We start from the raw sequence: 8,293 nt of genomic DNA on the forward strand, positions 1-8,293 counted from the left end.
GGTGAGGGGATGGAGGAAGCAGGAGGGGGATGTGGCCACGTCCATTTTGGACATGTCAAATTTGAGATGCCTTGGAGATCATCGGGTGGTGATGCCGAGTTTCGTTTGGAGGTGCAGGTCTAGTGGCCAGGAGGGAAATCTTACTGGGAAGGTGCATTGAAGCTGTGGGTGTCAAAAAAGTCACTGAAGCCCAGTGATCAGAATGAGGAGAGCAGAGAGCCCCAGAGGGGCCTTGGGAAATGTTGCCATTTAAAAATTGAGTAAAGAAAGCAGATCTTGGTCAGTGGGTAGGAAGAAAATCAAGAAGAATGTGGTTAGGGATTTAAAGGAGGACTTTCAAAGAGGAAGTCATCAATGGAGTTAAAAGCTGCTTCTTCTGTGTGTAAAGATGTGCTACAATTTTCAAAACAAATTAAATACATTAGGTGGGACTGTGATTGCTAGTAACATGCAATAACTGGCTAATGGCGTATAAAAAATACCACAAAGCTTAGAGAAAAGGAAATTAAACCGGGCTTTTAAGATGATATACCATCTTCTGGAAATAAAACGTAGAGGATGGCATTTTGGTCTTCTGTGAAGAAGACCTAGAGTTGGGTTTGTTTTTCTTAGAAAAGAGATGAGGGATTTTCAGTGAGCTGTTCCCTGACTTTCTTACCTGTGCCTTTTGCGACCCGCTTGTGGGTGGCTGGGCAGCAAGGAGTAATGGGGCAGCAGAGAGCCCTGGACACATCTGAGAACTCGTGCCAGAACTTGGTCTCACTGATTCTCAGCTTTAGGCCATTGGCCACCAGATCAATACATCAATATATCAAAACACATACCAGGTGACTCTCCTGTCTCGGGCTTTCGCGTTGCCTTACCCAACAGAACTCTCACTATCCTTCTTAAATCTCAGTGACATCAGTACATTGCAGGAATTATTAGCTGATTTCACAGGAGATGTGAAGCTGAAAAAGGTTAACATCATGCAGCAGTAATGAATCAGGGGAGAGGGCACATCTCACTAATTTCTATTACTGAACTCAGGCGGCAACAAAACGATAAGGATCTGGTCGGATTTCCCCACCTCCTTTCATTTAAAAATGTTACTGCATTTTTCTCTGACATTTCCTACCTGAAGTAAGGCTTTGGTTCCCACACAACACCCTTTTCCTCTGCTTTCTGCTTCTCCCATTCTCTTGGCCTGCCCTCTGACACTGTTTCCCAATTTATGTTTTCCTTTCTCATTTGCCTCTTCTTAGCACTGACATGAGCCACAAACTTGTAACCATAATGTCTGACTCACTTGGTGCTCCTCCTGTTAATGGACACCATGTGGAACAGGAGGCAGGAAAATACTCTTTACAGGAAATCAGACGATAATGCTTGCACTTTGGTGCCCTTTGAAACAAGAATTTAATTATCCTAATTAAAAAGATTACCTTATAGAGGACATTTGGGAAAAAGAGGAGGCAGTTTGTCTTTTTCCTGATGACATGCATCTCAAAATCAAAAGGGGTGCTCCTGCCGATATTTGTTTTATCTGTTAAAGTCCAGGCACCAAGAGAATGGTTAGATCCAAAACTGATCTTGATTTTTAGACCAACCCAGTGACTGAGTACTGAAGCCCAGACCCGGGTTGTTTTGGGGGTGTGTTAGTTTCCTAGGGCTGTTGTAACAAAGTACCACAAACCTGGTGTGTTAAAAAAACAGAAATTTATTCTCTCACGGTTTTAGAGGCCAGACATCCAAAATCAAGGTGTTGCAGGGTTGCCTCCTTCTGAAGAATCTGTTCCATTTCTCTCTCCTAACTTTCGGTGGTGGCCAGCATCCTTGGTGTTCTTTGGCTTGTAGCTGCATCACTGCAGTCTCTGTCTTCGTTTTCACCTGGCATTCTCCCTGCGTGTCTGTGTCCAAATTTCCCTCTTCATATAAGGACACCAACCACATTGCATCAGGGCTTACCCTAACGACTTCATCTTAACTTGATTACATCTACAAATACCCTATCTCCAAATAAGGTCGCATTCATGGGTATCAAAGGTTAGAACTTCAAGATAACTTTTGAGGGGGACACAATTTAGCCCAAACAGGAGGTTAGGATCAGGTGCCATCTCCCCTTCCTTCAGGGCCCCATGAGGTCCCTGTTTTCTGGGTCAGCATCTGAAATCCAGACGTTCACTTCTCTTCTCCCACTAAAAGTGAACTTGCCTGAGCCCTACTCCTTTAGGACTGAACTCTCAGTTATAAACTGATGAATTAATCTAAGAGAAGGCGAAAGTAGCAAAGAGGCAAATATCACCCCTCCCAGGTATTTGCATTTAACAGATGACTTTCTGGAGACTGCCCTGACCTAAAGGTGCTGGTGGAAATTTTGCAGTGGGTAAGATCTTCTTTTTTAGTAGACAATTCTTTCCGTGACCCTTGAATCATCATGGTCTCCTCCATCTGTGAAGAGGATGGGCCCTGTCTAGTTGTTACTTTCTTAAGGGAAAGTTCTTACTACAGATAATTTGTTGTATCTTTGAGTCGCTTGCATTTATTTATCCCATGATTGTAACTGCACCAAGGGAGATGATTTGCTCCTTACCAGGAAGTCCGTCAAATGAAAGAATGTTATTTTAGAAAATGCCAACCTGAGGATCAAGCATGAGGAATATAAGGCCTTTCTAAACTGTGGATAATTTTCAAAGAATTAATAGGTGAGAGGGAGAGGATTTAGTTGCTAGGAAAATAGAATAAAATAAACATAAGCTTTCTTCCCCCTTGTTTTTCCATTTTGGGGTGGGCTGTGCTTCCCAGTCTTGCTGTAGAATGTTTGTCCCTCCCATCGCAGTGGTGACAGACTCACAGTGATGCCTACATGTCTGTCTCACAGGTGTGGGATCTGAGACTTGCCAGCTTAGCGAGACTTTGGAGGAATCTCCCACAGTGGTTGTAACGAGAAAAGGAGAGAGATAATAGTTCACTGGCACCAATAGTCTACTTCCACAACCAGCTGAACGTTTGAATAATAGCCTCTGCACTTGCCCTCCTACACCCCCTCCCCTGGCTCCGCCACTGTCAGATTCTCTTCCCTTCTCCACAACTGGGAACTCGAGGGAGCAGATTGTTTTGGCTGGAATTAGCCGGGCACAGATGGTACCACCTGCTGCATGTTCCTTACTTCTTATTGGCTTCTCTCTCAGCTCTGAGAGTTTTTGTATTTTTCAGAAGTTCAGGGGAAGGGGAAATGGCTGGGGCCCTTGCTCATGTCTGATTATAGCACAGCTGTTTTGAGCAAACTGGCAAATGTGGGGACTATGCTGGGACATGCTGATCAGGGAAGGTGCTTCCAGGGGAATGTACCACAGTGGCATAGTTTTGCTGTATCTGGTGCTTTAGTTTCCAAAATACAAACTTCTTTGGCCCAAACAATTTCTGTTTTCCAGGCTGACAGATCTGCCTGTGACTAGACACAAAGCAGATGATCTCCTAAGAGTCTGAGAAATGAGATTTCTCTCATTCTAAAGCCAGAGGGACATAGAACGTCACTGTCCATTTTATAGGGGAGGAAATTACAAATAGGCCATGAACAGGTTGCTATGTTCATTTCTATTCACTGGGCATAATAACCTCTGAGTCTTCTGACTCTCAGAGGGTAAACCTCATAGATTAGTAAACTCAGTTTTCTCACCTATGAAAACATGATGTTGGGCCAAAAGACCTAAGAAGTCTCATTCCTTAAAATTCACTGAGTTTTATCTGTAAAGTTGTTCTTGAGTGCTTCTGAACGGGAGGTCACACTCTAAATCATTCACATGGCCTGGGAAAGGTTTTCTCTCCTGTTCTGACTTCATCTCCCATGTTCTCCCCTTCCTACTATGCTTTGTTAGATGGGCCTTTTTATTCTGATAAAGCCAAACTCATTCCTGCCTCAGGTATTTGCACCTGCTGTTCCTTCTTCTTGGAACACTCTCACTCCAGATCTTCCCATGGCTAACTTCTTCTCATTTCAGCCTCATCTCAAACACCACTGCCTCAGACAGACTTTTCCTGACATCCCCTTCTTGCCCCACAGAGGAGATTGCCTGTCTCCCAATCCCATCTCATCGCTATTACATCGCCGCCTTCTATTTTCAACCAAACACTCAGCATTATGTGAACTGATCTTATGTAGTTGTTTTGTTTTCTATCTTCTCCACTAGAAGGTAGGTCCCTCAAGGTGGGAACATTCTCTGTTTCTTCACCACTGTAGCCTTAGGACGTAGAACCGTGCTGCTCATAAGCATCACTCAATAGTATACGTATTATTGAGGGAATGATGGTATTTTGTGTTTAAATAGAGGAAACACCATGGTATAGAAGAGAGCGTGCTTGGGACATTTATATCAGTACATTTCCTACGACACCCAGAACTCAGTATTCTACTTCCCTGTGTGTGTCTATCGCTGACAAATTATAAGAAACCTGAGGCTAGTAGTCCTATCTTGTTCATCTTTGTATATCCTCTAATACGTAGTATTACACCTTCCACATGGTTGGCACTCAGTAAATTGAACAACTATCAATGTTATAACTGTTATTTATTAATGTTATTTTTCAATAGAAGTCATAAAAGCATCTACGCCATAATGGGAGACCTGGCTTCTGGTCTCAGCTCTGCCAGTACCTGCGTTGGGTTTTTATTCTCTCTGAGCTCTACGATTTTAAAAGTCAAGGCTTTAGATGAGAGAATATATAAAATTCCTCCATGCTCTTTATTTCAGTCCATTCCTGTTCTCCCGTTACAGATTTGTGAATCTCCCATTGCTCCTGTCACTCTGCTGCTTTGTTTCCTCCTTTGACCATCTCTGGTCATTCAGTGTGCGTGGGATTCAGAAAAGAATTGACTAGAGAGACGATGGCATTGAGGACTCACAACTGTGGGTGGAGGGGCTGAATGGAACCACAACTCCTCAATGGACATAAGCATTGTCAAAAGTCTTGGAGAAAACTAGTGGGTAAAATGTATGAAAAGCAGGTAGTAGTTTTTAAAGAGCATTTCTCAAAATTAAGACTGTTTCTGGCTCTCACGTAAAAGGAGACTTTAGTCCAGTGGCTAACAGCTCTCAGATGATGATGTGACATTTTAGAGTAATGTAGAGTTTCTCAAGTAGTTTATTTTCATTCCACTCTTGTATGGAAGAGTTCTTGTGGACTAGAATGAACTTTTTGCAGGAAGTAGGGAAATTAACTTGTTCCTTTTGATGTTTCCATAGCCATTTGAAGGAGTGTTTTACTGTGATATGTTGAAGAAAGAACTGTCCAGAGACCGGGGTTCTCACAATCTATGTTTGACTTCTTTCTAGATCATTGTGAGGCAGAAACAAACAAATAACTAGTGTGGTCTCAAGAATATGTACACGTCAGTTGCCTCATCTATAAGATGCAAGTGGCAGATTAACTGCTTTTATTTTTCTGAGCATTACAAACATAAAGATTTTCTTCCTGCCCAATTCATAGGAGAGTTTCATGAAGAACTAGAACAAGATTTCTGACAATTTTAATGTACACTCAAACTATGTTATAACTTGGTCAGTTCATAGCGGCATATATAGCATAGCTATTGGTTGATTTGTAGGTGAAGGCATCTGACTCAAGGGATCGTGACAATTCCTGGAAAACTATTTGTACAAATCATTAATCCAATTTTCATTTTTAAAATCAAGGTAGTACACATTAAGCAGCTATTGTGGTTGGAGGTCTTCTTGTTCTGATAAATTTTTTTTTTTTTTGCTAAGGAATATTCACCCTGAGCTAACATCTGTCGCCAATCTTCCCCTTTTTGCTTGAGGAAGATTTACCCTGAGCTAACATCTGTGCTAATCTTCCTCCATTTTGTATGTGGGTCACTGCCACAGCATGGTCACCGACAAGTGGTGCAGGTCTGTCCTTGGGAACCAAACCTGGGCCGCCAAAGCAGACCATGCCAATCTCAACCACTAGGACACGGGGCCAGCCCCTGATAAACATTTTTTGAACGTTCCATCACCACTTATTCTAAAGTGAGTGAAATGTCCCTTTTTGTGGAATTGACTTGATAATATACAAGCACTTTATTTTGGAGAAAAGAACAAAAGGTGGTTACTTAGATGTTGGCCTGATTATTCTCAAGCCTATGCTCTCCAGCAATGGCATTTTTAGTGTTAAATCAAGTTGGGCAGAGTGGTTTGTACTTCTCTTTTTCCCCCTCTTGCTTAGAGCTACCTCCAACCGGAAACCTATGAGCTCACACTTTCTAAGCATGTTCAATAACGAAGTGGTAGACCTCCACTGAATGTTTCAGGACTGCAGGAAGTGGTTGAGGGTTACTCAATAGTTGGTATTCTCCCTCTATGTCTGTACCAATCCCAAGCTGCACTACAGGGTTGGGAAATATTGTTTGTGTTGGAAGTGGTATCTTTCAGAAGTGATGTAAAAACCAAGGTGTAGGGTGCTTGTGGTCACTAATATACCATAATGTTTTCTGTGAGGATAGGGATGTTCTTGAGTTTCCTTTCTAAATTTATATTCTTTATTCATCTATGGTTTTTTTCAAGTACTTGAAGACTGTATTCCTCTCTTCCTAAACAAAACTAGAATGGAGTGTAATTGTAATTCTTTGTCTTATTATAAGACTGCTTGAGGAATGGATAGAAGTGATTCTCCTTTAAGGAAAGGTCATAAACTAAAATCTAAGTTTCCTATAAAAAGAGTAAAGATAAATTAATATTTTCTCTGTTCTATTGTTGGCATATCTTATAAGTTATATAGAATTTTTTTGAGATGCTGTCTTCAGAAACTTTTATTTTTCCAGTATCAACATTTGAAGTGTTTTCCATTTGTGTAAGATAACAATATATAGAATATCTCAAAAGCACTCCATTCGGACTCCTTCTATCCTTTGGGTATTGTTGTTGTTTTTAAACACTAGCTATTCAAGTGTGCACACACAAAGCTAGCAGACCTACACGCACACACACACATACACATTTTCTCTCTCATACTTCCCTTTGACTGTTCTGAAAAATGGTCAGAATAGGATCATAATGCACAAATCTTTCTCTGAATGTTTCCTTATGTTAGATCAGTTCCTTCTGAGTTCTGTGCTTGCCAATGCTAAATTTCCTGCCAGGGCAGTAGTCTATTTTTAACATTTTGGGGGCTTATTCTTTGTTTCAAATCTAACAGGCATATTCTGTGGAGTAAAAGAGAGAAAGCTGACTGGGTACACTTGAAATCAGGATCATCAGGATTTGCAATTTCTGTTGAATTAAAGATATGAATGAGAAAGACCAATTAGAATACTTAAAAGATCATTTGTCACCCCTTAATCTTCATGTATTTTTTACTCATCATTTTCTTTGACTAAAATTATTAGAATCTTTGTCATATTCATCTCAAGGCCAAATGGGAACAGTAGTGTTCATTTTATATTTTCAATATTTTGGAGTATTTTAACATGTCACCCTAGATTATAGGTGGTAAGTAACTATTTTAATAGAGAAAGTTTTAGTTTGTGGCATATTCAGCATCATATCATCTCAGTGTCATAACTCTGACTAATTCCATATTTCATATACAAATGAAGACTGAGGGATTTATTTCTGTTATTTAATAGCATTTGTTTAATTCAGAGATTAATATATCATCTTCAACCCTGAACCAGAGGCCCTCTGAAACATAAGACCCAAAAAATTGGACACGGCCTATCAGCCCAAAAGAACGTGTTGCCAATTATCTTCATGTTTATTTAAATATTTAGCTCTAAAGGAAGCAATCATTCCTTTATACTTCTTTAAATTTAGTATTGACATTTTTATTTTGGGAAAGGAGGTCTTTTTTTTTGACATGGATACAGGAAAAGAAAACTCTCCAATAAAAATATTGTCTAAAAAGTTTGTTTTGTCTGCATGATTTACTAAATATGTACAATTTCAATTCACAGCGAAGGTAACAAAGATTTAAACAGCCAACATCACAAATGTCTCAAGTTCTAAAAAAAATCACTGTGCACAGTTTAACAATTTAATTGAATAAAAACCAAAGCTAAGCCTTCAGTCTGAATCTTTTTTATGATGGGCACAAGCCATGTATTTTCTTCATCTTTGTTACACGATGCATATTTCAGTGACTAAACGCCCCTTCCCACTTTAGTATATTAGGTTATGTCAGTACATACTTAAGAGAGACATAAATTGCCTCTTGGTACACCTATATGATTCGTGATGTGTTCACATATATGTCATAATATTTATTAATATATAAAATGATCAGATGAGTCACCTGTGATTTTTTTTATGTCTTCAAA

General features: G+C 40.0%; 1 protein-coding gene across 7 annotated transcripts in view; it reads right to left on the reverse strand.

Moving 5' to 3' along the window:
* Window positions 1-7,710: 7,710 nt before the first annotated feature.
* Window positions 7,711-8,293, reverse strand: part of ZEB2 (zinc finger E-box binding homeobox 2) — a 132,223-nt gene continuing 131,640 nt past the window's right edge. For all 7 annotated transcript variants that reach the window (XM_070581312.1, XM_070581315.1, XM_070581313.1 and 4 more), the window contains one exon: window positions 7,711-8,293. This exon is cut by the window's right edge and continues 4,922 nt beyond it. The gene's annotated coding sequence lies outside the window, so the exon portion shown is untranslated.

This window comes from Equus przewalskii, chromosome 17 (genome assembly GCF_037783145.1).
Source record: "Equus przewalskii isolate Varuska chromosome 17, EquPr2, whole genome shotgun sequence".
NCBI lineage: Eukaryota > Metazoa > Chordata > Mammalia > Perissodactyla > Equidae > Equus > Equus przewalskii.